This window comes from Diadema antillarum, unplaced genomic scaffold, assembly GCF_040938485.1.
Source record: "Diadema antillarum isolate AM-2024a unplaced genomic scaffold, OU_Dant_1.0 seq00000574_RagTag, whole genome shotgun sequence".
NCBI lineage: Eukaryota > Metazoa > Echinodermata > Echinoidea > Diadematoida > Diadematidae > Diadema > Diadema antillarum.
The window spans coordinates 89,652-95,350 of NW_027271510.1; the positions used below are offsets into that span (position 1 = coordinate 89,652).

At 36.9% G+C, this 5,699-nt stretch overlaps 1 non-coding gene across 1 annotated transcript; it reads left to right on the plus strand.

Moving 5' to 3' along the window:
- Positions 1 to 281: 281 nt before the first annotated feature.
- Positions 282 to 357, plus strand: Trnat-ggu (transfer RNA threonine (anticodon GGU)). Its single transcript has one exon. It is a non-coding gene; the product is annotated as a tRNA-Thr (tRNA).
- The last annotated feature ends 5,342 nt before the right edge of the window (positions 358 to 5,699 follow it).

The window sequence follows — 5,699 nt, forward strand, 5'->3', positions numbered from 1 at the left end:
AGGACTCTTAATTTTTTGTTTGTTAAAAACAAACGTCTCGAAGTAAAGAATTCCATATTGTAGGCGAAATGTAGACCGATACAGTGTATAAAGTGTACATCCCAAGCTATTAAAGAAAAAAAAAACAGATTATGAATATCATTTAAAGTAAGAATTTCAGTGTGTTTAATCATCTTTAGTTGAGTTGCAAATGACATGTACATATTTAATAAGAGCAGTAAACTTCGAAGCGCCCCCAAGCCCTTCTATACTTAATTATTCATGTGTAAAGGTAGCGCCAGGGCACTCCGGTGGTCTAGTGGTTATGACGCTGGTCTGGTAATCCAGAGGTCGTGGGTTCGAATCCTGCTTGGGCTGCCTGTGATTTTTTTTTTTCACAGCAGCCTACAAACTGCACACTGCAGTTGCGTGCGTTACTACGGATGGAGACAAATGAATAGTCTATTATTTTAATATACAATGTTTGACATCCTTATTGCAATCACTTTCTTTAATTGTAAATTTAGACATAATGAATTATTATTAAAAGAAATCAAATTTCTGTATTTTGTTGTGAGTTTGCATGGGAACATACACGTATCATAATTTACAATTTTAGTTAGATGAAGAACATCTTATGACAGAACTGTCTAGTGATGGTTGAATAATTATGTCAATTTGTTATAAGTCCTATCAGTTAATACATGGAGTGCATGTTCCCATGTTTATAAGAATCATACGTGACACATTCAAAGTGGGTTGAAGACAACAAAATAATAAATAAAAGAATAAAGGAGAATAGAACTTAATCTGAATACAGCATCATCTAAATATTGCCAATGTGCACTTAGAAATCTATCAAGATTTATCACAAGGTTATGATTACCACACAAAACCTTCAAGATTTATTATCATGAAATACATACCAATGAACACTTTAAAAAATCTAACATTCCATATCCACATGAAGCTTTCCTTGATATAAATGTCTCTCTGTAGTGTTATTCAAGTGTAGCAAAATTGTAATTACGACATCACAGAATGGAATGCATTGTTTTCACCTTCAATCTTAGGATCTCCTTTCATGTTTCCACTTTACAATCACATTTCACTGTAGATATACCGTCCTTATGTTGTCGCCCTTCATCCCAATTTCTCCCTTCTATCCTATCTGTAGATTGTCTTCTTTCCTAAGCCATTGTATTCACATTCCTTGATGATCAGCACGATGCTGTACTTTTTTCTTCTTCTCTGAAACAGTCCAGCTCTTCGCTACTGCATGGCATCAGTCATCTGAAAGAAAAGACAGAAATTAAGAACTTTCGATTAAAATCAAACATCATGATACAAGATACAACTTTCATTTTGAGAAAAAGAAATCAGCCAACTAAACTGTAGTTGAAATTATTTTGCTCTATTTATATTAAACATAAAACAAAACGGTATACAGGATCAAAGAATGTCAAAAAAATACTGCTGTTTTTGATGCATATTCAAATTGTCTCGCCTTTTACATATTTTAATGATGCAAGATCTTATGTCTAGCACTTAGTAAGTCTCATGTAGAATTTAAATTATTATTCACATGAATAAATCTGCATGTCCTTGTAAACAAGGCATTGCTTTGAAAAAGCTGAATATTACTAATTGCATTTGGGAAAGAGTCTACGACAATCAAACTTGCTTATTATCAGAGACTTTAACATCTTAATTAGACCTAGACTCTACATTACCATTGTATTCACATCCGTTGGTGATGTACACGACCCTGTACTTTTCCTTTTCTTTTCTGAGACAGTCCAGTTCTTCGCTACTACATGGCACCAGTCATCTGAAAGAAGAGAAAGAAATTAAGAACTTTTGACTAAAATCAAACATCATGGCACAAGATACAACTTTAATTTTGAGAAGAAAAAAAAATCAGCCAACAAAACTGAAGTTGAAATTATTTTGCTCTATTTATATTAAACATAAAACAAAATGGTAGGCCTATGCAGGATCAAAGAATGTCAAAAAATGCTGCTGTTCGTATTTGATGCATATTCAAATTGTCTCTTCATTTACACATTTTACTGATGCAAGATATTATGTTTAGCACTTAGTATGTCTCATGTAGAAATTGAATTATCATTCACATGAATATAAATCTACATGTATTTGTAAACAAGGCATTGCATTGAAATAGCTGAATATTACTACATTTGTACATGTACCTGCATTTGGGAAACAGTCTATGACAATCAAACCCGTTTCTTATCAGAGACTGTAACATCTTAATTAGACCTAGACTCTACATTATCATTCAGCTTTTAAAGGTATTAACCATTCACCTATAAAACACTGGCATTGTCATGTGCATCATATTTCTTTGATACTGCACATATTTTCATGAAGTCTGCACAAGAATGCAAATGAAACACGTCCGCTGTTTGGTATTTATGAAAAAAAAAATCACTAACCCGGAAGTCCTTGGCCTTAGGAATAACACGTGGCGAGTTAGTAGGAATTGACGTTAAAATAGAATAAGAATAGATCTACTAAATAGGCCTTTGCCTCATGAATGTCTGGTCTAATTATAGACTAAGTGAAGTCTAGACCTTTCACTTTAAGTTACCAGTGGTTCACAAAATTTATATTATAGATCTAGACTACATCTAGATCTAGACATCTAATACTATTAGATCTTGGCAACTTTTGTCTTTGTGACACGAAATTAACACGTCACGGATGATATTGCGGCGATATCCAACAGGATGACAGTACCACTATTACTGACTCAGTATAGTTGACATAGATAACTAACATCAACTTGTTAACGTACGTTAGAGATGGCACCATATACAATAACCGGTGACCCTGACACTGACAGATCTAACGACTACGTTTAGACTAACGTTAAAGAGTTAGACTCGCCATCTCAGTAAGTCGGCCAAAGACAAAGTCAATACAGGGCTAAGTCAGTGTTACTGTCATGTTAGGCCTAACAAATGTTAACGGTTACTCGGTTAGGTTAGGTTTACCAGGACTCAAGAGTCCTGGTTAAATCAGTCGAGGGACATTTCTTAGAAGTCCTTCGATTCCAAGAATAAAAAGGGTGAAAGAACAAAGGGAAAAAAGGGAAGAAGAAAGGACAAAAGATTATGTATGGCTGCTGTGGAAATCGACAGCGCTACTGTATCACTATCAATCACGCGTGAATATGTAAACGCCATTTGGTTGGGCCGCATTCACAAGTTTTAGGGAAAAAAAGCCCCACCGCTGTGCTTCAAAGGTACTCCACTCGAACTAACGTTAGACATAATGTCACATATCTACACACAGTACGGTACTAGGGCTGAATTCACAAGTATACTACAACACTGCACTGTACAGGAAAGCCACCTATAAACCTGCAGAGTACTACTCGTAGTGTTGTTAGGTAGTATCACTAGATCTAGACCACATAGGCCCTACTGTCATAGATGACATCTACACCAACGCTGCACACTGGCACTTGTCCGACGGTCCCTGACCAGGAAAAATCACTGTTGGACACTGACCAGTAACTTTTTCAGGAATGGACCAGTAAAAATTGGGGGGAAAAATGGGTGGACTCTACCTACTATTACCACTAGTCTAGATGTAGATCTAGAAATCAGAGCTAGACTATAGACTCTGTGTTTTTTTTGACCTGGTCTTGGACTTCAGCTGATCTTAGTTTTAGTAACTGGCATTACAAGTAAAGTCTTAACTTAGACTTAATAGTTAAACTTGAAAGTTAAAGTCTAACATGTCTAACTGTATTCTTTACTCTTCCTTTGAGTTTTACTTTTAGACTTTTTACTTTTTTTCAGTTTAGTAGGCCTACTTTGTCAATCTCATGATTTCATTTTCAACTCAAGTCAAGGCATAGCCATGAGTGTCTTCGAGACTTTGACATCTTGCATGTCTTGCACACAGACGTTACGACTACAGTACTCAGTAGTCTAAGAAGTAACGACATAAGTTGAAAAGAAACTATAAATAATATGATTTGGGATCTAATTTGAAATTGGATGGCGTTTACAGACTAGGCTTCATAAGCATCACGCGATTGAATACATGGGACTACACTCTACCGCAATTAATGGTTATGGTAGTCCAACTGAAACTGTTATTTTGAGCATGATTTTAAGAGGATTATAGCTTACCATTCACTTCACTCGTGGACAGTGGGCTGGCTTAGGTCGTCATTCATCTTTCAGATGGTTTGGTTCTCACTCTGAGATCTGGATTAGGGCCAAAACCTAATTCTAGGCCAGTAAGTTGAACAGAGCTCAAAATAATGCAACTGCGACGGTTCGTAAAACCCGCATTGCTCTTCACCCTAGCAATTCGGGTTTCACGAACCGGCGTATTATCTTTACTGCGTCGGTTCGTGAAACCCCTTTTTCTCAATTTCTCGATATTTCGAGTACCGTCGTTTTTTTCTTTCTTTGATAAAATCAAGAATAATTAATTTTGTGATTTAAAATTTTGGGATTTGGTAGAGTTTTGGAAGCACTTTCATTTGGTACCAGTATCTCGATTTTGAAAATTTTGACCAAAATCGAAATAGCGTCGGTTCGTGAAAACACCGACGAAATGAGTGACAAAAGCCACAAATGTGATTACTTTTCTTGCAATAGGTTTCGTTTGGATGGTTGGCTAATTTTGATTAAGTGAGCTAGTATTATGGAATTGAGCACGTATTATGGAATTTGAGCAATTTTTCATGACCTCTGTCCCTTGCCCTTTGCACCATGATTAACAATTCTTCAAATAATCACCAACTGGTAACACCGGTTCTTCATGACGATACTTTGAGCTATTTTCAAAATATGGGGAAAATTGTAACGTTTGAACATTTTAACTTGACCTTTGACCCTGACTACTGAGGAGTCATAATAAGACTGTTGTCATCTTGGGAACATTGGGTGAGTAAAGCTTAATTTGACTAATATAGAATTGTGTGAATACATTTTTTTTTAATATCTAGTAAAAAACTGAATGACGAAACAAGCACTGCGAAGAAAGACGATGACAACGGAGTTCTTTTAGAGCCGGGATTTGTACAAACGCCGGGAAAAGTATAGATGTCTTACCGGGAAATGTACAAATGCACAACACCCGTCTGCCCCACCCCCCCCCCCCCCTCCCTTCAGATTTGGTGCGCCTTCGTGGGATTCTATTAAGCTAGGGATACTACCTCCTACGTTTGGTGAAAATCTGTTACAGATTTTTCAAGAAGATGCTGAGAATGTGGAAAGCCCGCCTCCTCCCCACCCCCTCCTCCTAGGTCACCCCCTCGTCCGCCACAACATACTTTGAATTAGGTCATAAATATACTTACGAGTTTATAACACTCTTTTAGTTCAATCCCTCTCGACTTTGGAGAAGTTCTTTTAACAATCTCTTGAATTTGGAGCCTCGATCCGACCCTCCTCTGGACTTGTTACTCCTTCGAACAAAGCGAAATTCTATTACCCAAGGGATGCGGCTTCAGGTATTAAATTGGGCATGTTGTTCCTGGCATCTGGTCCTTAATGTTTAATTGGTTTCAGGGCTATACGGCACACTTTTGGGTTCGCGGCGAGTCGGCTATGCATGGTGTATGCATAATCAACATGTGTGTTATGAAACAAGATGGAAGGTTCATTTGTTGCGCATTCTTATATGGATAACATGCATGTTTGCCAATAATGTGAATTTCATTCAGGTTT